At 53.0% G+C, this 25,019-nt stretch overlaps 1 protein-coding gene across 2 annotated transcripts in view; it reads left to right on the forward strand.

Annotated features, from left to right (window-relative positions):
* LINGO1 (leucine rich repeat and Ig domain containing 1) overlaps window positions 1–25,019 on the forward strand; it is a 197,349-nt gene that overhangs the window by 17,205 nt on the left and 155,125 nt on the right. For both annotated transcript variants that reach the window (XM_012801827.1, XM_012801829.1), the window contains exon 2: window positions 5,560–5,674. The gene's annotated coding sequence lies outside the window, so the exon portion shown is untranslated. The remainder of the gene's footprint in view (window positions 1–5,559; window positions 5,675–25,019) is intronic.

Raw genomic sequence — 25,019 nt, forward strand, 5'->3', positions numbered from 1 at the left:
TTATTGATTTCGTTTTCCTGGTTACAAAAGAAAATCCAACAATACATTTGTGGAAAACAGAGGCCATGAAAGCCCCCGTGTTCCCTCCCCCCAACCCCAGAGGTGATTACTGTAAAGTCTGGAATGTTGTCCTCCAGTCTTTGGGGACACATACTGACGAGTTGTTATTTATATAAATGGGCTCATTCTGAAATGGTGTTTTACAGCTTGATTTTTTCCCCTGTTGTTATACATAGATGTACTTCATTCTGTCAAATGGCTGCAGAATGTTCCATAGCCTGGATATGCTTGATTTTATTTGAATATTCCCTTATTGATAAACATTTAGGCCATTTCCAATTTCTTCTGTACTCTTCCCACCAATGCTTCCATGGACATCCTTGAGTATTTGTGAGTACTTGGGCTATTACTTTGTGGGAGAGGCTCCTAGGTGTAGGATTACTAGGTTGTGGGTGTGTGGGCTTAAAATGTTAATTAATATTGTCAAATCACCCTCCCAAAAGTTGAGCCAATGGTCTATGAATGTTCATTTCTCCACATCCTTGCCAGGACTTCTTGTTATCGGTCATTAAATTTTTTCCCAGTCTGATAAGCAAAAAATGGTAGGATGTTTTTATTTGCATCTCCCCAATTGCTAGTGAGACAGAACATCTTTTCATGCATTTACTAGCCGATTTAGTTCTTCCTCTGCAGATTTCTAATTCACTGCCCATTTTTCCCTTCTTTTGCCTTCTTTCTTATTGATTTGTAGGGGCTCTTTGCATATTAGTGATATTTTCTTGCAGTGTCTCATTTGTCTTCTAGCTTTGTTTACAGTGTCTCTTTTGCTGTATGGATGTTTGGCATGTTTATTTACAGTAGTTGGATTTGTCCAATTTCCACTTTATGGCTTCTGGATTTAATGTCTGGCATAGACAGGCTTCCCCCACTGTGTAAAATTTCCTTTCAAATAAGAGTTTTATTGCTGAAAAATCTTTGCACAGTCCCGTTTGTGGCTTCTTCCCAGCTGTGAGTGTGTCCTCTCTGCAGCTGCAGAACTGCCTGTGGGTAGGGAGAGGCAGATTCAACTGTGCATTCACCGTGGCTCTCTGCCTCTCCTGCTGTCCATCTGCTGATCTGTCTCTCTTTGGGTCTGTGTCTCTTCTATGCCTCCCTCTACCCCTTCTCTGCCATTATCCTGTCCCCAGCTGGTTTCCCATCAGGCAGCGGTGACTAGGGATGAGGTGGTAGTGGTGGCAGCCCTTAGTGGGTTGGGGACAGGATGACAGCTGTCAGGGAGTATGCTCCCCTCACCTTCCACCTGCCAGGCTAGCCTCAAGTCATGTGAGCTAGCAGGGCAGGTCCTGGCCCACTCCTCTCCCACAGAGAAACTCTTCCTGCCAGAGCTGAGGGCAGGCGCTGGGCCAGTCCTAGTCCCTCTACCATCAGGCAGCCTTCCTTCCCTTCCACAGCCTTGGACTGGGCCCCTCCCGTCTGTCCTTACCAGTCTCTCCCCCTCCTCCTTCTCAGTGCTGAGTTCCCTGGGGTCCACCTGGCCACCTCTAAGGTCTTGGTTTCCACCTGTGCAAGGTCCTAGAGGTCTGTACTGGCTGCTGGGAGGCATGTAGGGTACAGTGGGGCTGGTGGGACTTCCAAACTGAGTTCTGGAAAGTGTTCCCTTTTGCACTCTCAGTATAGCTTTCCCCCATCACCAAAAAAAAAAAAAAAAAAAAAATCAAAAAGCACAGGAGAGGCCAGGGGCTGTGGCTCATGCCTGTAATCCTAGCACTCTGGGAAGCTGAGGCAGGTGGATTGCCTGTGCTCATGGTTTTGAGACTGGTCTGAGCAAGAGTGAGACCTTGTCTCTAAAAATAGTCAGGCATTGTGGTGGGCGCCTGTAGTCCCAGCTACTCAGGAGGCTGAGGCAAGAGGATTGCTTGAGCCCAAGAGTTTGAGGTTTCTGTGAGCTATGATGACACAGCACTCTACTGAGGGGGACAAATTGAAATTCTGTCTCAAAGCAAAACAAAACAAAGAAAAACACAGGCGCGAATTTACATGCTGGTAACAAAGAGATGGGGACTGCGTTCCATCAGGGTGGCAAACATCAGGGCATACTTGTTCTCTGCCTACCCCAAACCCAGCACAGTTCCAGGCTCATGGTGGGTGCTCAGGAAAGAAAGATCAAGGAAAATGCACAAGGTGGGAGTGGGCTGAGCAGTGGTGGCAGTCCTTAGTGGGCTGGGGACAGGATGGCAGCCGGGGGATGACGGAGGAGTCTGGTGCCAGCATTCTTTGAGTTGCTTCTGTGTAGCAAAGCCCTTTTTTCTGCTTTCCTCACAGGCCCTCATTTCTGGGGACTGGGGGTGCTTGTGGGGAATACCCCCCATTACCTCCTAGAGGTGAGGGCCCCTGGTGGGCCATAGGTGGCTTTGGGCTGAGGGAGCAGTGGGAGATAAGGCAGGGAAACCCAGAGTTCTCTTTTTTTTGACTCAAGCTGTCCCCCTGGGTAGAGTGCAGTGGCATCACAGCTCACAGCAACCTCCAACTCCTGGGCTCAAGCGAGTCTTCTGCCTCTGCCTCCCAAGTGGCTGGGACCACAGGCACCCACCACAACGCCTGGCTATTTTTTGGTTGCAGCCGTCATTGTTGTTTGGCAGGCCTGGGCTGGATTTGAACCTACCACCTTGGGTATACGTGGCTGGCTCCTTAGCCGCTTGAGCCACAGGCGCTGAGCCCCAGAGTTCTCTTTGAAACACTTCTCCAAAGTGTATAACCTGAAATTCTGGGCTTCTACAGCCCCTGGGCCCCTGTCCTGGTGCTGCCCATCTGATTATGATGGCCTGTCTCCTCTCTGAGCTCCTGGTGAGGAGTAGTGTTCTTTATATTTCCCTATCCCAATTACCAAGCACACATTAGGCACTTAATAAAAGTAGAATGAATCAGTAAGGAGCCTGGGGTATTGATCAGAAGGTTCAGGTCTAGGGAAGAGGAGAGCTGGGTTCTGGACTTGGCTTTTCTGCTGACTTGCTGCATGACCCAAGCCCTAGTTGGGCCTCAGTCTCCCCATCTGTACATCTGTACAATGGGTGTTGGCCTTTCAAATTCTGTGATTCTGTGCCATGTTGTCCACAGCAGGCACAGACCCACATGCCACATGCACTCCTCCTGGCACCATTCTCTTTGGTTACAGTGTTTGCTGAACATCTGCTGGGTGCTAACCCCCACAGAGTACTGAAGCCATGTTGGCAGTGTCCTGAGTAGCTGTTTCCATGAAAGTCTGTCATTCTCTGGGGCATGTGTTAATTCTTCTGAACACATAGACCTTGGATTCTGAGAGCTCCCTGGGCTCCACTGAAGTGGCAAGGAGCTGGGAGGGCAGGTAGGAAGTCTTGACCTCAACTGTGGCCCCTCCACCCTCCTTGGTTGGGAGGCCTGCAGCTGGGATTTCATGTCTATCCTGGGACTCGGCACACAGGCAGACCTCATGTCCAGGAGAGCATCCAGCTCCCACTGCGACTTCTCCCTTGCCCCAAATCATTGTCATGCTCTGCCTGTGGTCCCATTTCCATAGCAACTCCTTGTGATGCCACAGAGGAGAGTGGGAGCTTCAGGAAGATTTGGGGGGAAGGGAGCAGGAGGCCCACTTGTTGTCTTAGAATGTGGCAGCTGGGGGCTTAGAGAGGCGCTAGAGGGTGGCTTGCCCTGCTAGCTCAGGTGGAACTGGGCTTAGAGCTGCCAGCCAGGTGGTCTGGAGAACTTCCAGGGACAGGGCTGCCTATGTTGGCCTGGGCCTGGCTGGCTTGTGACAATCTACCAGGATCCAGCTTGGGCAGGCACTGAGAGCGTCCCTGCCTTGCTAGACCTGGTGTGGAGGACCCAGGCCTGAGAAACTTGTCAGGCCCTGGCTACCACTGTCCCAGGCTGGCACCACTATGTCCTGCCGTTTCCTATCTCCAGGGATGGCTGGCAGAGAGATCATAGTTTGGGGCTGGTAAACTCTGGGGTTGGGCAGCCTTTTCTTAGCTGGTCTATACTGTCTTGTGGCTCACCTTCAGGATGGGAATGGCAGGGTGGGCCTTTGAACCTGCTCAGTACCCATTTCCTGGCCTATTGTTGGAAGAGAAGTCCGTAGCCCAGGAACGGGAAAACCCTGCTCTCCAGAGAGTTCCCTCCTTCTTTGCCCCCAACATGGGTAGAAATTCCACTATTAGTGTCATCTTAGATTTGATAGAATGTTTATTCTGGGAGGGACCCTGAGGCTTTGCTATCTTCTGCCTGCTTGAGAGAAACCATCTCAGAGCCCCATCCAGCTATCCTCCCATCCATTCTGTCTAGAAGGCCTTGCCAGTCCCCTGAGGACCTAGGCCCATCCTGGCTGGCACCATATGGGGAATCAAGAGGGGAGGAAAGGCTGGCCTGGCCCTCCAGGAAGATGAGAGCTGCTCACCCTCAGGAGGGCTGCTGGGAGCCAGGTGCTGGGTTCGATGCCACAGTTGCAGCTCCCTCTGGGCACCACCTGCACTCATGTTCTCTCAATCCTGTCATTGCATTGACTCGTGTGAAGGCCAATTACCGTGGTGCTCCCCATGCCACACATCTGGGAAATCATACCTGTGATGTGCCTGTCATGTTTATTCCCCCAATACACAGAAAAATAAACACACAACTATGGAGGTTATGTTTGTCTGCCTACTACCTCCGTCCCCTGCTGCACCCAGGAGCATGTGTCTCCTACCTTGAGGAATGATTGGGCCTCTCTGCGGCAGCTCAGAAAGGATCCAGACTTGGTCTGAGAGGTTGAGGAGACAGGTCAGAGGGGAAGTTTAGTCTATGGCCACGAGGCTAGGGGCTGGGAGAGCTGTCAACTGCCTCCCTGGGCTTCCAGCTGGAGGTTTTGACCCCTAGTACTGAGGCCTTGGGGCCTCATGGAGGAGCCTGACTCCCTGTGTCCTCCCCCTGCAGGGGCCCTGGAGATTATGTGATGAAAGCGTAAAAGGGGAGAGGAGGGGTCGGAGTGGGGTCTTTGGGGCTGGGAAGGTAAGGCTAAGGCCCAGGGAGAGGCCTCCAGGTGCTCTGTCCCCACCCTCTCTCTGGGGACAGCCTGAGGGAGGAAGGCCAGCAGCGGCATTGGCTGGACACCTACTGTGTGCCAGTCCCTGTTCCTTCTCTCTTTTTATCCTCCCAGCAGTCCTGGGATGGCGTCTGCATTTTATGGAGAGGGAAGTGGACTCAGAGACTTGACTTTCTCCAGGTCACAGGGCCAGTGGATGGGAGGAGCATAATTGCATCCCACCCTGCCTGGGGCCAGAAACCCTGCTGTTCCCAGAGCCCTGCCCTCCCCAGCTGGTGGCACACATGCCTGCATGTGGATATGTGTGTGTCAGCAATTGATAACCTATGTGAGTGTGTACGTATCAGAGTGCCAGTGAACGAGAGTGTGTGTGAGTGTGTGTCAGAGAGAAAGCATGTGAGGGATGTATGAGCATTTATTGCCCAGCCAAGGATCAGACCCATTCGTGTGCATGGACCCCACTGCTGCCCTGCTCTAGGTGACAACCATCTCCTTTCTCCCCACAGTCGCCTGTGCCCACAGGTCCTGAGGCTGTAGTGCCCATGGGCAGAGAGGGTGACTGAGTCAAGCCCAGACTGACCCCACCTCAGCTGCACTCCCTTGATGCCCACCCAGCCTGAGGTGAGAGGTCACTCTGGCCATCGGGCAGAGTGGGGGTGGTGTGAACCATGGGGGTCTGGGGTCTCCAGGGAGACAATCTTAGGACCCTACGCTCTGTCAGGTCCATGAGGTTTGCTGTGGCGATGTCACCTCCTGCCAGCCCTTGCTGTGGCAGGGCTCGGACAGCTAACTCAGAAGCCTGGGGCATTCTTCCCAGCCTCATGGTTTCCTGGACAGAGCTGGCTAATGGGTTCCCGTGTGGCATGGGAGGTCTCTAAAGAGGAGCAGCAGGTCTCTGTTGCTGTTCCTGTTGCACTGTTGACCAAATATGTGCCTGACTCCAGGTCGTGAGGGAGCAGGAACACGTAGACCGAGACAGTCAGAGTCCAGAAACTGAGACAGCCAGGATCCAAGAAACTGTCAAGAGGCTGGCATTGGCTGTGACATGTGGAGTTTAATGGGGCTTCATGCCAGAGTCAGCGTGTGGGACCAGACACCTTCAGGGCCGGATGAGGCTCAGACCCCAGGTGTGTGTGTGTGACAAGCACTGGCAGCCAGGTGACCTTGGCTCTCTGTGAACAGAGCAGATGGGCACCAAGAATCCCTCCCATTTCATATTCCATGTGACAGGCTATGGAGAAGCCACAGCATATCCCAAAGAAGTGGGAGATGGGAAGGACCTGTGTTGCTGCCTGGCTGGATCCCTGGTTACCTTGTGACCTTGATCAAGTCACCTTGTATCTGGACCAATCCCCTATTCTTGACAGTCCTCTGGGACACACAAGAAGGCTGCAGAGGGACTTTGCTAGGCAGAAGGAATGGTGGGGAAGGCTCAGGGCAGCAGGCCGCCCTGCTATATCATCCTCATTTTTCAGAGGCAGAAGGCCTGGCAGCTCAGCAGGGCAGTGGACCTGGAATCCCTTCTCCGGAAGCACTGGGTGACAGTTATGGTGTGGCTGAGGCTCCATCAGCCCTGTCCTCCCACTGGGAAGCTGGTAGGGTTGGGGATGGAGCAGCCACTTGGATTTCCTTCCTGGGTGCTAGGCCTTGCTCTGAAGTCCAGTCATTTCCATCAAATATTTCTGCTAATTAGTTGGTTCTGGGTGGAATGCACAGCTAATGAGCCCCTCCAGTTTAACCTATAATTGCTGATGGGAGATGGGGAGTGAGGATGTGGTCAGGGTCATTGGAGAGGTGGTCAGGATGATGAGAGGTAGAGTGATCTGGGCTCTTTCTATAACCTGGCCCGGAGGCTGCAGCAGCTTCCCACTGCCCAGGCAGATAGCAGCACCCACAGGCGTGCCAGAGTGGGGGCACGGGGGTGTGTACCAGGTGGGGAGATGGGGGAGGGCTAATCCAGGGCGGGGAGGCACCTCTCTCAGCTGGGGGGCTGGCAGGGCTGTTGGGGGTGGTGATGCTTGGGCTGAGACTTAAAGTCTGGAGGTCCTTTAAAAACATTCTATTTTTCTGATAATAAGAAAGTAATGTGTGTTCTCTATAGAAAAATGTGAGCACTTGGTGTTTAGCCCGTCAGTCTTTTACAAAATATGTATTTCTGACATAATTGGGATCAAGCTGTACTTACTGTTTTCTAACCGGCCTTTTGTGCTTAATACCATACCAAGATCATTTCCTGTCATTAAATACTCTTCTACAATGTGATTTTTGATGGTGGTGTAATGTTTCAGCCCGTGTGTGCCAGAAAATGTTTAACCAATTTTCCATGGGGTATTTTGATGGTTCCCAGTTTGTCCTTACAAATAATGCCTGTATGAACAAAGGGTTATGAAGGGCAGAAGGGATTTGGGGTGGATCTGGGGAAAGGCCCAACCTAAGCACAGATATAGAGGTAGGGGAGTTTGGAGTGTATTTGAGGAGTGGTGGCCAGAGTGGGCTGGAGCTGGTCCCGGAGCACCTTGGAGGCTATGCCGAGCAGCTGGGGCATAGTTCAGCAAAGCTCTATACTCCCGGAGGAAGCTCGGGTTCTTCCTTGCTGGGCCCTGCTTCTCTTGTCCTGCCCTCAGTGCCCTAGTCAGTGGAGGGAGGAGCAGGGTGGCATTGGGATGGGAGGTAAGGTTGGGGTTCCCAGATGCCATGGCTACTGACCTTTGCCCTTTAGTGAGCCCTGCCCAGGTCTCCTCCTTACAGGAGGGATACAGGCCCCAGCAGTGAATATCTCTGTACTCCTGGTTGGCACGGCTGGCCTACAGTCCTTCCCTTCAGCCCATTGGTGGTGGGGGGCCCATGGCAGGAGCACAGGAGGGCCAGGAAAGGAGGCTGGGGGTGATGTGTCATCTCTTTTAGGAAGCTTCCCTGACCTCTTGCTGGAGCTAGCGGCCCCCTCCCCAGTGCTCCCTCCCCCGTGCATGTCTTTGGGGCTCAACACTATGCACACTCCAGTTGGGATGACCCAGGGGTGTGGGCTGTTTCTCCCCATAGACTGTGGGGAGTCTCAGGGCAGAGTGTCTCCTGAGTTGCCCCTCTATCCTTGTGGCATACACCAGGGGCTGCACAAGCCTTGTTGAAATTGTCGTCTGTTCAGTGGTTCATTCATCCTCCATGTGGCCCGTACTTACTGGACACCTGCTCTGCATCAGGCGTTGTCCTGTGTGTCCGGGTCACATCCACAGGTGGGTAAGTTAGAACACGTAATTGCCCTCAGAGAGCCCACATTCCCACAGCATAGTCAGAAAAAAACCAGATAAGTGAATTAACAATACAAGGCCAGGGAGTCATGAATACCAGAGAAAAAGAAGGCCAGAAAAGGGAGCAAGTGTCAAATGGGAGCCCCTCTCTGTGGGGTGGTCGGGAAAGGCCTCTTGGATGATGCGTCCTTTGAGCAGAGACCCGAGCAGAGACTCGAACAGGCCCTGTGGAGGTCTGGACAGGCTCTGGTCTGGGACCAGCACAAGGGTCCTGTGTGGCTGGAGGGCAGCTGGTGGGGTGAGGGGCTGAGAAGTGAGGCTTGCAGAACTGAGAGTCAGTCGTGTAGGGGATGTGAGGCTTGCAGGCTCCTCTCACTGCCTGCTGGAGACAGCATCATGAGGTGGGTGCAAGAGAGCAGGAGCTGGCAGGTCAGTTGGCAGATCCCAGCATCAGTCCAGATGGGAGGTGGTGGGACTGGATCTAGGTGGGGGGAGAGGGGTCAAATGTAGGAGGCTTTGAGGGGGAAGCGGGAGGATGGGCAGTGGACTGGGAGAGATCCAGGCCTGGGAGTGGGTGGGTGCTGGAGCTGTTGACTAAGCCGAGGTATGGGGGGCTGAGAGGGCTTGCAGGGGAGAAGCGAGAGTCCTATTGAGAAGTGCTTGATGTGCTGGTATCCACGTGGGGAGGTTGCACAGACCGAGAGGAGTGTAAGTCTGCAGCTGAGGCAGGAGAGGGCTGGAGATGCAGTTGGAGGAGTCTTCAGCATCTGGGTAGATTTCGGAGCCTCTGAGCCTGGAGAAGATCATGTAGAGAAGAAATCTGGGCCTTGCTGCTTAGGGTGAGTCCAGCCCAGGGGGCCTCTTGCTGCTAGGTGGGCTTGTTACTCCAGTCTTGCAGACAAGGTCTCCGGATTTACCAGTCCAGAGAAACCACTGCCAGCTTACCCTCCCAGCTGCTCCTCCCAAATGGCCTAATGGTTGACGCCATCATTCTTAGCATCTGTCAGGACAGCTGTGGGCAGGAAGTATGCTCATACTGGGCTAATCCTCTCACCATTTCCTGCCCCAAGGGATCCTCATGTTGTGAGTCTGGAGCAGCCGAGGCCCTGGTGGTGGCTAATACAGGCCTTCCTTCAGGTCATGCTCCTCAAGAACCTGCAATGACTCCTTAAGGTTTAAGGTTGAAATCCAAGATCTTTCTCCTGGCTAGTCAAGGACTTTTCCCCATCTGTCTGGAGCCCACCCTTTCTGGGTCCCCTTCTTTCTGACAGGTGACTCTGCTCCTTCATCTCTCCCAACCTCACACACACGAGGCTTGGTCTTACCTTCCATCACGTTGATATAAAATGGTTTTCTTAACCACCAGTCAAAGCCCACCTCTTCCAGAACATCTTCCCTGACTCTCCCACCTCCTTGGGTCCCTTTGAGTGGCTGTTCATACCCTGTGCCAGGTCTTCCCCATCTCAGCATTGCTCTTGCCCTCAGCTTGTCTTGATCTTAGCCTTCCACATCCTCTTGTCTCTCATGTGTCCTGTCCATGTCCTGTCCAGCTGCCTCCCACCCCCATGCACTGCTGTCAAAGCTCTTCCCTAATGGAATCCCATTCCAACCATGGAGCCCTTTGGGTGCCAAAGCTTGGTTCTGCATCAGGACCACCGAGGGATGCCATTAAAGCAAAGGATCCTCTGGGGTCCACACAGACCTCCTGATTCAGAGTTTCAGGGGGAACTGAGGTATTGAGGTGACTAACAAGCCCCATAGTCACATCTTGATGGTCAGCCAAGTTGGGATGCATTGGCCCAACCCAGGTTTGTGCTGAAGAGTGTAGGGATCCTTGAGATTGTGACCTTCTGGCCTTTACTTGCATGCCTTTAAGGCAGGGGTCCTCAGACTTTTTAAACAAGGGGCCAGTTTACAGTCCCTCAGACCATTGGACGGCCGGACTGCAGGCCCCAGGATGAGTCAGCTGCTGAGCAGGAGAGGCAGCGGTGGCAGAAACACCCAGTGGGCCAGATAAATGTTCTCAGCGGGCTGCATGTGGCCCACAGGCCGTAGTTTGAGGATAACTGCTTTAAGGACAGGGACCTCACACTCCCCAGGGAAGCTCAGGCTTTGGAGGCAGATCTGAGGCCGCTCTTCCTTATGCTGACTAAGTTGAATCTGCCTCTCTAACCCTTCATGGATGGGTCTGGGCTCCACATGGAGCAGCGGGCATGTTTGGGATCTGGGAGCTCTCCTTTTCCTCCTCCCAGGCCCAGCGTGGGGCCTGGTATGGGTGGGGACTTGGTGATATCTGTGGATGGATGGAGGACTGGTGCCCTCCACTTCTGCCTGCCTAGAGCCGTCTCAGAGCATTGTTCTTGCTGTTCTCTCCCAGCCCTCCATTAAAGAAGCGACTGCTCAGGGTGATCAGGGCTCAGAAGATTCTGATCCCTCATACTCAGGCTGCTACAGCTACACTGCCCAGCTGCTCTGTGTGTTTGCTGACCCGGCCATCACTAGGGGTGGAACTGCTCATCCTTCGACTCATCCCATCCTTAGCATGGCCATGTGTGGAAGATGGATGCTGTTGTTCCTGTTCTTCCAGGAAGCACCTACTATGTGCCAAGCAGTATCCTGGGGATAATTTGAACCAGCCAAGGACCAGAGAGGAAGGAGGCTGGTCCAATGTCACGCAACTACTGAAGGGCCGAGTCTGCACCGGAACCCAGCCCGTGGGAGTATAAGTTTGCTAGGGCTGCTGTAACGCAGTATCACACACTAGGTGGCTTAACCACAGATTTATCATCTCCCAGTTCTAGAGCCTGGAAGTCTGAAAGGTCTGGTTCCTTCTGAGGGCTGTGGGGGGCCTGTTCTAGGCCTCTGGTGTTGGTTTGAGGATGACTGTCTACCCTCAAGCCACATTGTCAAACTACTCTCCCTACAGTATTTCACAAGGTAGACTGTCTCTCTGAATTTCTTCTTCTTATAAGGACACCAGTCTGCTAGATTAAGGGCCCACATACTCCATTATGACCTCATCTTAATTGGCTAATTATCTCTGCAATGACCTAGTTTCCAAATACGGTCACATTCTGAGGTTTTGGGGGGTTAGAGCTTCAACCTATAATTTTTGGAGAGACACAATTCTACTCATAACAGCAGGTGACTAGAGATATGATTTTCACAGAGGTGAGCTGTCCTGGGGCAACTCTGGCAACTGCGAACTCACGCTGTGTAACGCACACATAAAGTATGGGAGCCACCCCAAGCTATCTGGAACACAGAGAGGAGATTTCTACATCAGGACTGGGACCAGGGCTCCCTGAGGTCTGCTCCAGCCTGAGAGGGCCCAGGCACACAGTGCATCCCCATATCCATGTCTCCCCACACATCAGGGTCACAGGCAGGCGTGCATAGTGGGCTAGGAGGAGGAAGTCCCAGTCAGTAGTGCAGGGCCCTGGGGCAGTGACTTTCACTTCTGGGCCTCAGCCCTACCTGACTGAATTAGGGACTTATCCTTTTTGCCTTTTTTTGTCACAGGCCTGTGGTTGGACTCAAGGGAGAAAATGGATAGGAAAGGGCTTTGTTTTCGTTCATCTTTTATTTATTCACTCTGCAAATACTTAAGTGCAGTTGTGTGCTAGGCTCCTTGCTGTCCTTAGGGACATAGAGATGGGATGGTCATCCCTCAAGAAGCACAGAGGCCATGGGTGGGGCAGGTGTGGGTGGCAGTTAAAGTTATGACCTCACTGGAGCTAGACTGCTTGGGATCCAATGCCAGCTCTGTCATTGGCTAATTGTGTGAATTTAGGCAACTTGCCTAAACTCTGTGGGCTCAGTCTCTTCAGCAGTAAATAGGGAATAATAGAATGTGCCTGGGATGGGTGAGGTAGGTAGATGCATGTAAAGGGCTTAGAGCAGTGTCTGGCACATGGTGAATGCTTAGGAAATGAGATTCTAGTGATTAGCTATGAGAGAGTGCTTGGTGGAGGTGGGGTTATGTGTGGCCATTCATTGAATGTCAGGCTCTGGGAATCCCTCAGGGAAGGGGAGGTTTGCTGTCATTTTAATCCTTTAGCCACATGTCATCCTCTGCTCTGAGTATGGGCACTGGGGATGGGTGGTGAGGAGGGATGTGGAGAGGTAGGGTGCCTTCTCCCAGTCAGTGGGGGCCTGGGGTCTGTGTGATGGTCAGAGTTAGGGTCAGGCCAGGAGTCTGTTTGGTGGTTAGGGTTAAGGTTAGGGTTAGGATTCGGCCTGGGATCTGTATGGTGGTCAGGGTTAGGATTTGGCCTGGGATCTGTATGGTGGTCAGGGTTAGGGTTAGGCTTGGGGTCTGTGTGGTGGTCAGGGTTAGGGTTAGGCCTGGGGTCTGTGTGGTGGTCAGGGTTAGAGTTAGGGTTAGGCCTGGCATTGTGTGGTGGGTAGGATTAGGGCTGCATGCTGTTTCTCCTGCTGCTGCTCTCTGGGGCTGCTCCACATTTGAGGAAGGCTGGGTGGTCCCTGTGCTTGGCTTTGTTAGTTTTTGTGTTTAGTCTGCATGTTTTGGGGAGAGGAGGTGGTGGGGAAACAAAATTAAAATTCCTCTTTGAGAAGTTAACAACTTCCCAATTAAAGGATTCTTATTTGTGAGATGCCTTAGAGGCCTTTTCAATCAAGAGGCTCTTCTGAATAATGAAAGGGCTGAGCTGGGCTTGGAGTGGAGCCTGAGCTGCCGACTAGGAGGTAGGATGAGGCTGGGGTGTGATGGGGGTAAAGCTGTAAGGCTGTTCAGTGGGGCTGGAGGGTGGTGTGGAGAAGGGGAGGTGCAAAGAAGAGGAGGGACCGTCTCACCCCTACCCTGCGCAGCCCTTAGCTCTCAGCCCTCTGACCTCAGCCCACACACGCACTTGGTTTCACGCCTTCCCTGGCTTCTCCCTGCAGCTGGCTGTTTCCTGTGCCGGCTTGGCTCTCAGTTTTGTCCATGCTTGGAGCCCCTTCCAGTCTGACTACTTTGTGCCATCCCATTTACTCTTGGGAGCACTTCTGCTGGGCTCCTCCGGCTCTGCCCTCCATGATAGTAAGTAGCAGTGGATGTGGTCTGAGCCGTGTGCTCTGATGGGGACAGTATCCTCTTGGCTTGTGAGACCTCAGCTTCCTGGTGCCCATGCCACACCTGCTACCCTAACCTAGCTCTCACAGTGACATCCTGGGTATGGTTTTGTTACTGTTTATGGGTGTGTCTACCTGCCCATCAGTCTGGCACCCCCACCCAATGTTACCTCTGGCTCCTTGGGAAACTCTTGGATCTGTACCACCTGGAGTTGAGTGTCTGCTGGTGTCCCAGGAGAGGTACAGCCTCAGGGCCTGCGGGGGTTAACTGGTGTGCACTGAGACCTAGAGTGCGTTGCCCAAGGTGTCCTTCCCGTCTTGACAGTACGTGGGAGGCAGATGTGACGACCCCATTTACAGACAAGGAAGTGGAGGCTTAGGGAAGTGAGGTGACCCTCTGAGGAGAGAGAGATTCTCATGCCATGTCTTCCTGGGTTCTCCAGGTCACTAAGCAAAGAGGAACTGGAGGATACGTTGGGCAAGGTCCTCGCCTCTGTGGGCGGCACAGGCAGTTATCCCATCCATGACAGGGACTGCCCCAGCACTTGCCAGGGTCATTTGAGGAGATGGTCCATGGGTGGCTCCTCTGTCCAGGCAGTGTGGCAGGAGTGTTTGTAGCCTACATCTGCTGCCTCCATCCCTCCCATGCATGGCCTACTTTCCAGACCCATCGCAGCCGACGCTGTCTGTGTAAATACCCAGAGCTGTGAGAGCCCGGACCCTCAGAAAGGTCAGCAGACCATGCAGGTGCTCCCCAGAGACCTGGAGTTGGGGACAGGAACGGGGATGTCTAGAAGCCTGGGGGTGGATGGCATGGGGTGAGGTAAAGTGTCCTGATAAGCTGCCCTGACCAAGTGGCAGCTGAGAGAATTTGGATTCAAGTCCCAACCCTGCCACTTACTTGCCTGAGCAAGTGACTCAGCCTCTCTGGACCTCTGTTTACTCTAAGTGGCACAAATAACCTCTCTGAGGGTGCTGAGAATCAGATGGAGAGCTGTGCAAACCCCTTGGGCCCTGGGCTAGTGGGTCTTATATATGGAACGTGGAACTATGCATTGTGTGTTAATAGCACCATTTTGGTGGGGCTAGTTCCCATCTGAGCCTTGCTGCTTGGGCAGGTGATTCACATCTTTTAACCTTAGTTTCCGCATCTGCACAATGGGCATAATAATACCCACCTTGTGGAGGTGTTGTACTTTCTAGTGGGCGTCCTCTATACCTTTCTCCTTGTATCATTGATGAGCTCATCCTCCCTGAGTGCTCAGTGGGATTTGCCTGGGCTTGGCTGTCGCAAAATGAGCAGGTGACATGGTCTTTGCCTTTGGGCAGCAATATGACATTAGAGGGATCAAGGAGAAATTCTGTGAGCCTCAGAAAAGGGAAGGAGATAGTCAGAAAGGGCTTTTTGGAGGAGTCTGGTCCTTAGGGTTCAGGAGGATTAGGGGAGGCTGGGGGTAGGGGGAAGAGGGGCAGGCCTGGTTGGGATCAGGTAAGCAAAGACCAGGTGGGAAGGACAAGCAGGACAGGATACGAGCTGCCTGAGAGTACCTGGTGGCAGGGGTGGGGGTGAGGGTGTCAGAGCCCAAAGAGATGCAATCCCTGGAGGCCTGGTGGGGATGGAAGACCAGGAGTTGGGGGTGGAACAGCTGTCTCCTGACCTAGGACAGAGGGATAGCAGATATGCAGCCTGGGGCTGCAGGGAGGGTGGAGATTTAGTGCAGGGTCCATGCCTGGGACTCTCGACTCTCCAAGACATTAGGTAGGAGGTGTGAAGGCCTTGGGTAAGGTCTGGGAGGAGGCTGGTGGCAGGTGTGCAATCTGGCAGGTCTGCTACCTGTGGAGATCAGTCTGGGGCAGTCGGAAGGAAGGTACAGGAGGCTTTGGCTGCCCAGAGAGGGGGGTGTGGGAGGAGCCTTCAGTAGGCTGGGAGAGCCAGGCGACTCACCCTTACAGAAAACCCACTGCCAAGCCTTGAGTCAGACTTGCTCTGAACTTGAGCTTGTTTGATTTGCACAACAGCCCAGATTGGGGGTTGGCACTTAGCCTCATTCTAAGGAGCTGGAAGCTAGGCTCAGGGAGGCTGATGACTCCCCTGCCCTGGGTCATGTTTCACATATTGAAGTCCAAACCTCATGCCTTTCAGTGGCCCCAGGCTACTCCCCAGGGTGTGGTTTTTAGACAGGATGACCCCCAGTATACCCTGGGCAGGTTTAGTTGAGCTGTACCCAAATATACTGTTTTCTTTGAGGTGAAGGTATGACTCAGTGTTTCACAGCACTGGGGCCTGTGAGCTCTAGTTTCCTGCTCCCATCTCCCTGGGGGGTCTGGTGGCTCCCACCAGGCTCTATTGGCTTGGGGATGCAGGGGGTCTTCCCAGCCATAAGCCCACTTGTGCCTCTGAACAACTGAGAGAGGCTTTAAAGTCTCAGTCCCAAATTAAAACCTATGAGTGCCTCAAAACAATGAAAAATTTCCCTAATAAAAGAAGAGGCCCATTCAGCCATGTCCTAAATGAATGGAGTGACTTCCGGGATTAATTCAGGATGTATGGGAGGGCACCCAGCTGCGAAAAGTGCGCAGTGGATATTGTAACAAATTGTTTGCTGGCAAGAGGAATAATTCTTAATGTGCATCGGCTGCAAGGGGAAGGCACCTTGGCTCCCTGCATCACAGTCCCTCATCAGCTGGGCATGCTGGGCAGGCTCTCTGCCAGGGCAGCCCTACCTCTAGGCCTCTGGACCTTCAGCAACAACCTTGCCATCCTACAAGCTGATCTGAGTGAAATTTAGTTGGCCCAGTGTCTGCCCGTAGACCCCCCAGGGCCTTCTGAGTCCTGCTGTCTCCCACCTGCTCTGTGCCCTTGGCTAGGTGCTGTGTTGCTAAATGCTAATTCCTCCTCTCCTGCCATGTGGCCCAACTCCTGTTCTTTGGACCTGCTAGAGACCCAGGCCTGCACACCCCTCAGACCACCCAAAGGATGCTCCTGACAGACTGGTTCTCAGCATGCCTTAGTTTACCTGTCAGTGCTTGGGCAGCTGTGTCCTCCCTAGCTCCCTTGCTCTGGGCATGAGTTGGGTGGGGGCAGAACTGAGGGTACCCAGTCAGTTGTCCCAGCTCCCTAAAGTGTCTTTAAGGCTACCCTGTGGGAAGGGTGAAGCAAAGTCCACTCACTCAGGAACGTAAATGGATACCACTGAGGTCCATATGGAGCAAGGCCTCCTGTATTCTACTTCCAACTCCCAGTTGGGGGTTGTCCAGTGTAGAGAAAAAAAGCACAGGGTCCTGAGTCAGACAAACCTGAATTTGGATTCTAGTTTTACCACTAACTATGGGATGCTAGGCAACTCCTGCAATCTTTCTAGCTCCTTCCTCTGTAAGAGATGAGATATGTCTTATCATCATTATTTTTGAGAGCACAGCTCCATTCATCCACACAGCAGCCCCAGAAGGTACATCCTGTGATGATCACCATTATATAGATGAGTAAACAGAGGCTCAGAGGGTGGATTAAGTTGCACAGAATGGCTGAGCCAGGACTTGGGCCTGGGTCTGTCTGCTTCCTTATAGCTGATTCATGGAGTTGTTTAGAGAACAGGGCCTAGATTACAGATGCTACCCGCTTTCCTGAGAAGAAGAAGCGCTAAGGCCTTTCAGAGGCTGGGGCAGGAGACTTTGGGGACAGAGACTCTGACCTCCTTCTCACCACTCCCCTCTGGCTTGGAGCTGACCCACCCTTTCATTCATTCATTCATTTACTCACTCATTCATCAAGTGTTGATGAAACATGCACTGAGTGCCAGGTACTGTTGTAGGTTCTGGGGATATAGCACCTAGACTGTTCTACACACTGTCATCACCATCAGGTAGCTTCCACTCTTGTGAATGATGGAGAGCCAAACAAACAAGTTGGATAGCTCAGACTGTGATGAGATTGGGAGGGGACTAAACAGCGCCATGGAATAGGGAGGCAGGTGACATTGAAGTTGAGGAGCTTGGAATAGCAGGACAACAGCCTGTGTGGAGGAAGGAGCTGGGTGTGTTTGGAGACCTGGGGGGTGGGGGTGGGGAATGAGGGAGAGAGAGGATAGGAGGTGGGAAACAGAGGTTGGTGGCCCTGCTAAGGAAGATGGGGTGAGGTGGGGTGAGGGAGATGCTATGGAGTGTGTCAAGCAGGAGAGTGATGGGATTTGATTTGTACTTTCAAATTCTGCTCTGACCTCCGTGTGCAGAGAATGCGTTAGAGTGGTGGCAGGGAGAGCAGGGAGCATGTGGGGAGGCAGGTGCAGGGGCCCTAGGAGAGAGGTGGGGTCATGGACATGGTTGTGGGGCGGTGGTGGAGATGGCAAGAGACTGGGTAGATGGTGGCACTGTTTCCTGAGACAGGGAGTCCAGGGCAGGCATAAGCACAAGGATTCAGGTTCCATCTCACTCAGGTTGAGGTGCCAGTGAGCCAAGGGGACTACCATTCCTTTGTTAGTGCTGGGGACCTTTGTGTGTCTGTAGACACTCTCAAGACTCTCTCAAAGCAACTTATCACTTCTGGTAATACTTGTCCAAGGTCAAAAGTCTTGCCCTAATATATTGGGTCATCTCACTGCCAGTCCATGTTTCAGATGAGGAAATTAAGGGGTTCACCTCAGTCCCCAAACTGCACATGGCCTTTCTCTAGACCCTTGGCCTTGAGAGGAGAAAGCGAGAACCTGAGTGCTACTTGATGGGAGGGTGGTGGGAAATCCCAGAGATTGGGGAGCCCAGTACTGCCTCCTCCTGATGCTTCTGCTTGTGCGCAGGTGTGTACACTTGAGCATGCGCGTGTGTTGGGCCCATTAACAAACAGAGAAATAAATTAACAAGTATTCAACCCACCAAATGTTCCTTCTGTTCTGTATAATAGAGCACGGGAACATAATTTTCCCCTGGAGCAAATTGCTACAGCTGAACCTGCTCCTCGTTTTCCTCCAAAAACTGCTTAAAATTCTGGAACGCTTGTTGATTTCAGGTCCTTTCCCTTTCTGGCTCCTGTCCCCAACCCCCCAGGCTGCTTCCCTCTGCCTTCCCCATTCTGGGCCTCAGAGGAGCCAGATTGTCACAGCTCCAGGGTTACCACTCTGCAGATGGGAGGAACCTGGGAGGCAGCAGCTCAGGCTGGGGGCACAGAGGGTGAGGGGCTTTTGGTGCATGGAGCATGAATGAAATGCCCAGGGCTGGCAGAAAGGACCAGAAGCTTCCCACTGGGCCTGCCATAGGCATGGTGTGTGACCTTGGGCAAGTCACTACCCCCTTTGGACTTTAGTTTCTGCCTGGCAAAATGAGGCTGATCATGCTTGCCATTCCTGTATGAACAAGCCTGGTGGTGTACGGAGCGCTTTGTAGATGTGAGTAGATGTGAACTACCCCCCGAGGACACCATGTACAGGGAAGGGCCCCCCTCCACCCCCCAGGCCCTTCTAAGGAGCCTTTGGATTCAGGGACTCTTGGCCTGCTTTTGAATTCCTCTAGGGCACTTCTAATTTTCTTAAAGCAAATTAATTTTAATCCACTTTAATTAAACATGTCTTATGAAAATGTATATTTATTTATAGACCTTCTCTCTGCATTCCTGATCATTTCTGCCATTCAGAGCTGAGCCCAGGCCCCATTTCTAAGCAGCCCCCTTAGGGGTGGGAGCTGGGTTGGGGGAGGCTTGTGCACATTGATTTCTGGCTGGCTCCAACCTGGCTGAGTTACCTTTGCCAGAGACAGAAGTGGGGAGCTGAAAACCAGGGCTCAGGAGCCAGAAAATTCCAGCCTTCTACCCCTGGTTCCAGGATAGCCTCTGTGCTCCTTAACAGAGGAATTAAATTCCTCCCAAATTGCTGAGGGTTTGCAGACCAGATAAAGGATGAACCAGGCCCATTATGTGGCATGGTTCGGTCAGCTAGGGCCTGGCACCCTAGGACGGCTCAAAACCTTGTCTCCTCCAAGGAGCTCTCCTTGACTTTGCCATCAATCTCAGTCCATTCAGGCTGCAAAGTGCTGCAGACTAGCAGCTTAAACAGTAGTTCCGGAGGCTGGGAGTCTGAGAGCAGGGTGCCAGCATGGCTGGTGCTGATGTGGGCTCTCTTCCTGGCTTACAAATGGCAGCCTTCTTGCAGCCTTCTCACACAGTAGAGGCGGGGGTGAGGGGGAGAGAGAGAGAAGAGTGTAAGCACTGCGGGTTCCACTCTTTGGCCTCATGTTACCTTAATTCATTCCTTACTCCAAATATGTCACTTTGGGAGATTGGTCCTCAACATCTGAGTTTGGGGAGCAAGTTGAGTCCACAGTGCCAGTCTATACTCCTGTCCCCTGGATAGGTTGAACCTGCAGTTTGGTACTGTGTTGTAAACTGGCTTAATTTCCCCCAAGGTCACTTCTAGCACAGGCCTGGGCAAACTGGGGGCTCCATGATGACATTGTGGCTTGAGCTGCTTCCTGGCTGAGGCTGTAATGTGGGGGAGTTTCCAACCCCTTGGTCTGGTGTGTAATGGGTGGACTCCATATCCCTGTCTCTCTCCACATCTGGGCTGCATAAGGGTATGTGAGATGAAGAGCCTCTGTGTGAGATGAGGGAGAAGGAGATTTGACTACAGAGGCAGAGATTGGAGTGATGTGGCCACAGGGCATGGAATGCCAGTGGTCACTAGGAGCTGGAAGAGGCCAGAGCCCTCCCAACACCTTGGTTTTGGCCCAGTGAAACTTATTTTGGACGTATGGCCTCCAGAACTGTGAAAGAATACATGTTTGTTTATACATTTCTTTGTTTTTAAGCCACCAAGTTTGTGGTGATTTGTTACAGCAGCCCTGGGACACTAACATAGTGATGTAGGCCTGCGGAGAGAGTGAAGAAGATGGCCTCAGTGTCTTGGGGCCATGGCGTGTGAGTGTGTGTGCGTGAGCACCTACAATGTGTTGGGCCCAGTAGTACCCTTGGCTTCCTCCCTGTTATGTTCCCGACGGTGATGGCCATCTCTGCAGGGAGGGCTTGAGGAAGGTGCTGAGTCTTCTAGGCAGTGGGAAAGCCTCATGCGGCCAGGCTGGACTATTACTCTAAATCAGCAGTTCTCAACCTGTGGGTCGTGACCCCTTTGTAACAGTAAAAATACATTGCGGCATTAGGAAGGTTGAGAACCACTGCTTTAAATGGAGCCCTCAGAGCTGGGCTCTGGGGTCAGCCTACCTGGTTTGAATTGAATCCTGCTTTTCTACCTAGAAGCTGGGTGGCCTTGGCCATGCCTCAGTGTCCTGTCTGTAAAATGAATGTATTAGCAGTGCTGACCTCATGGGGTCTTGTGAAGCTTACATTAGTTAAGATATGTAAAACACTTAGGAGGTGTCAGCACTTAACTCTTAGGCCTTGAGCCCTGGGCCATGGTGGTAGGAGCTTTGCTGTCCAAGGATCTGAGTTTGAATCCTAGATTGCCTCAAATCAGCTGTGCTACTTTGGACAAGGGCTTAGTTTTTTCCTCCATAACACTGGCTACCCTGTGCAGCTTCTGGAAGAAGGACTTGGTAGCTGGTATGCAAAGAGCCTACCATGTTGGGGTGCCCAGTTGAGGGTTTAGCCAGGGTCAGTTCCCTTCCTTTCTTCCTGCTAAAGCTCCAGGGAAGGTGACCTGCCCTTAGAGCACCTCTATTATGAGTAGAATCTGTCTGTAGGCCAGTGAGGCTGGGGACTCTCCAGAGGCTCTGGGCGTGGCAGGGAGGATGGCCAGGGCAGTCAGAGTGAGTGAGGCCTTAATGTGCCCAAATAGCTGAGGCTGTTCGTCTGTGGTTGCAGTAACCTCGGGCACAGCAATGTATTCAGGCCCCGTTAGAATCTACAGGGAAGACATGTGGTGATATTTACAGCCCAAATCTCCGTCCCCATAAAGGGAAGTAGGGGTAGGAACTGGGAGGGGAGGGAGGGGCCGGACTTTTTGATAATGTCATAAACGGAGTCTGTCTCCCTGGAAACAGCCGTGGCAGTGGCGGCCACAGGCTGACAGATGTGTAGGTTGTAATATGGGCCCATGGAGGCGGCGGCGAGGACATTGGGAGGGATGGATGGGCTGTAACTTTCCAGGCCTGGGGCTCAGGGACAGCAGCTGCACTAATGAGGGTATGGCAGGGATGCTGATGGAGGGACAAAGGCCTGGAACTAGGCCTCTGGAGGGCAGTGAGTGGGATACCTACTGCTGTCCAAGGTTTGTGGAAACCCTGCAGCCTCTGGCCTATGGTCCAAAGCCAACCTTAGGTTGCCAACCAAGGTGGCAGGGAGATATTTTCCAGAGTAAGGAAACTATTTAGCCATGGCATACAGGAGACCTACCGCACAATCTTGGTCTAAATCTAGAGAGGCACAGACATAGGGAGGAGTGCTGGAGAGGCATAGCACGAGTGAGGGAGGCTGTATTACAAGGAGTAGAGTGTGAGATATAAAGGAGGGGATGGCTGGGGTGTCTCAGCTATGCCAGTTACGTGAGGGACTCTATCCGGAGCTGGGTGTGGTAGGCCCATACTACCAGAGCTACTGTGAGGCCAGGTCTCATTTCAGAGAGTGCTGGGGACTGGCCTCCAGCCACCCAGTCAGTTGTTGCTCCACCCTAGGCCCACAGGGACGATAGCAGGAGGTGGCAGCAGGAGCAACTTAGACCTGCAGCTTGGACAGTGGCAGGCTCAGGGGCTATACTTCGTGCCCAGAAATCTGAGGGGCAGGACCCCTTCTTTTAAGCTCGAGCCTGCATTGGGTGCCCATGGCCCTAGGGTAGAGCCAGATGCTGGGAAGGGGATCTCAATTAGAGCTACAGGTAGTCAGACTGCCTTGGGTGGAGGTGAGTTTGCTGTTATGGGCAGGATGTAAGTAGGGGCTTAAAGGCCAAGGCCAAAGGAGACTGGAGAGGAAGTGCCTGGTGGAGAGAGAGAGCAGGGTGGGGATCTGTCCTTTTAGGCCTGAGAGGCTGCTGTCCTCAGTTCTCTGAGATAAGAGGACCCATGACATGAGCATCCGGCCTGTGGCTCTGCTCCCCTCGTGACATACATTGCACCTAAGCCCTCCCCTCAGGCTTAGGTGGAGGGGAGGTGTGGTTTTAGTCCCAGCGTGGCCCTGACTTGCTATGTGACTACAGCTGGAGCTTTGGCCACTCTGGGGCAGAACCCAGGGGCACTGAGGCTGTAAGGGTGGAGGGGGTCACTGAGGAGGAGTCCTGGGCACTGATGCCGCGTGCCAGTTTCAGCTCCTCTTAGACACTTTCCTCTATTGACAGGGGAACCCAGGTAAAGAGGGAGGCTGGAAATCCAGGACTACTGACTGTGACCCCACGACCAGTTTGCTCTCATATCAGCAAACATGAGGTCAGGAAGCTTCTTGTCATCTACCTCTGTTGGGTGGCTGTCAGGCCTGTGACGGACAGACTGCTTGTGCTCACACTCAGGGTTAGATTGGGACTGCATGTGTGAGCAGATGTGTTCTGAGTGTGAGCCATCTGCTGGCCTCTGGTGTCTAGGGGTTGTGGATGGAGTTGGTGGGGCTGTGCCTCGATTTTGAGGTGCAATCTACCCTGGAAGGTGCATGAGGGGAGATGGGCAGAGGTAGGTGGGTAAGGGGCTCGAGGGCTGTCCTCAGAGTATGGCAGTCAGGTGAGCTGGAGTTTCATGCAAGTGAGGGCCCACACCCTCGGCTCACTTGAAGACCTGGAAGAACCTTCTGGGGAAGTGGGATACCCTCCCTGCACACTCTCACGGCCCACTAGCCTGCCCCTCTGCATTCTTCCATCTCCCCCTGTCCAGCTCCCCCCATGGAGGGCATGGACAGCCTGTGGTCCCCCCAGAGGCTCTGGCAGGGCAGGATCAGAGCCTGAGCTACCCTCATTGGGAGCTGAGAAGCCTAGGAGGGCAGGGCAGTAGGGTGGGATGGGGCTCCCCGCCTGGTGTCATATGACTGCTGCTCCCCTCCCAGAAATCTTGACTCAGTGTCCCTTTGGAGCCACAGAGCTGTGGGATTGAGAAGGGATATTGTTTGTGGGATGGCAGGACTGAGAGGGATGTCTTCAGGATTTAAGGGAGGGGTGGGGGGCCCAGGGATCCCTGAGTAGACAGGATAGGGAGGTGTCCTGCTTCTTGGGAAGGTTCCTAGCTGAGAGCACTGGTGGGGGGAAGTTTTGCTCTGGGCAGGGCCACTGGTGGGGGACTGGCAAGGCATAGATTGAGTTTCCTGGGCTGTGAAGTTGTGGAAGAGCTCAAATCCTTACAATCCTCCGTGTCCCAGGCTATGTGACCCAGGCCTGCATTTTACCCTGCAGTGGTCATAACCAGCTCCTGCCTCCCACCTCCAGGGTCACTGGCTGAAGGCACTGGGGCTGGAGAACCACTGTTCCTTCCTTTGTGGGGAGGGACCTGGGGCTGGAGTTAGGGGCTGGGGATACTCAGGGTGTGGGCACAGTTTGGCCTGCTTCGGTCTGTTCTTACCTAACTTCATTTCACTGTCACTTAACCTGACTGTGACCAGCCTCTTTATCTGTAAAGTGGGGAATTGTACCTACATCAGGGCTGTTGTGTCAAGGTTAAGTGAGTCGATTTAGTCAAGCCTGGCACACAGTGGGTGTTCATTAAATGCTGGATGCATTGCTATAATAATGTTGGAATTGAAAGTGCACTAAGCTCCAGGCCTGCTGCTACGGTTCTGGTTTGTGCTGAAGCTTCCTGGGACAATGTCTCCAGGGCCCCAGAGGTCGTTAGCAGTCCTGCCTCCCATTGCTCAGATGTGGAGACTGAGGCCTTAAGGGATAGAGCTACTGCAAGGACTTGGGCTTTGAGGCCTCCTTTGGGGTATTCCCTTCCCTGGCCTCTCTGCAACCACCTCTACTCCCTTTAGGAGCCCATGCTGTGTCGCCGTGGGTGTCACTGAGAGCAAGTGCCCACAAACCAGGTGAGGTAAGGCTGTGTGGGTGGAAGGCTGGGGGATAGTTGGAGGGGAGGGAGAGACTGAAGCCCACTCCCCTGGTCCCACACCCCCCAGAGCTAAAGCCGGTTCCTACTAATTAGCGCCTTAACGAACCATGCTAAGGCGCTCTCCCCAGCCTGCTCCCAGACAGATAATTACAATGATTTTTTGGCTGCTGGGGGGCAGCTGGATTGGGGGGGGGAGGGCTTTTCTGGCTTTTTCACTGTCCACAGGGATTTTCAAATCTACCCACTCTCGCCTCATTTAGAGAAGGAAAAAAAATGTGTTAATGGACCTTTTTCTGCAGCTGAGAAGGACAATTTATGATAGAGGTGACAAACTTCATTTTAATGAGAGGCAAATTCTACTTTATTTTAAACTGCAGCTCCCTCACCCCCACCCCCAAGTCTGAAGATTTTGGGTATTGAAAGTAGAAGGTGTGGTGTCAGGCTGACAGGACCTGGGGGCAGCCCGCTGCTTGGGGCCCAGCCTGATTCCCACCCTGTGAGCTACTATTCTGCACACTCACACCTGCCCTCCTTTTATTCTAAAGGAATTCTGGAGGCCAGTGCGCTTACGGCCTCCATTTGTGGATAAGGAAACAGGTTGCAGGAAGTTAAAAGACCTGTCCCAAATCGCTCTGGAATTTTAAGGGTTGGTGGGTGGGGTTTGAACTGGGCTGCCTGACACCAAACTGCATATTCATACC

This window comes from Otolemur garnettii, unplaced genomic scaffold (assembly GCF_000181295.1).
Source record: "Otolemur garnettii isolate 467f Iridium unplaced genomic scaffold, OtoGar3 scaffold00011, whole genome shotgun sequence".
In the NCBI taxonomy this organism is placed as follows: domain Eukaryota; kingdom Metazoa; phylum Chordata; class Mammalia; order Primates; family Galagidae; genus Otolemur; species Otolemur garnettii.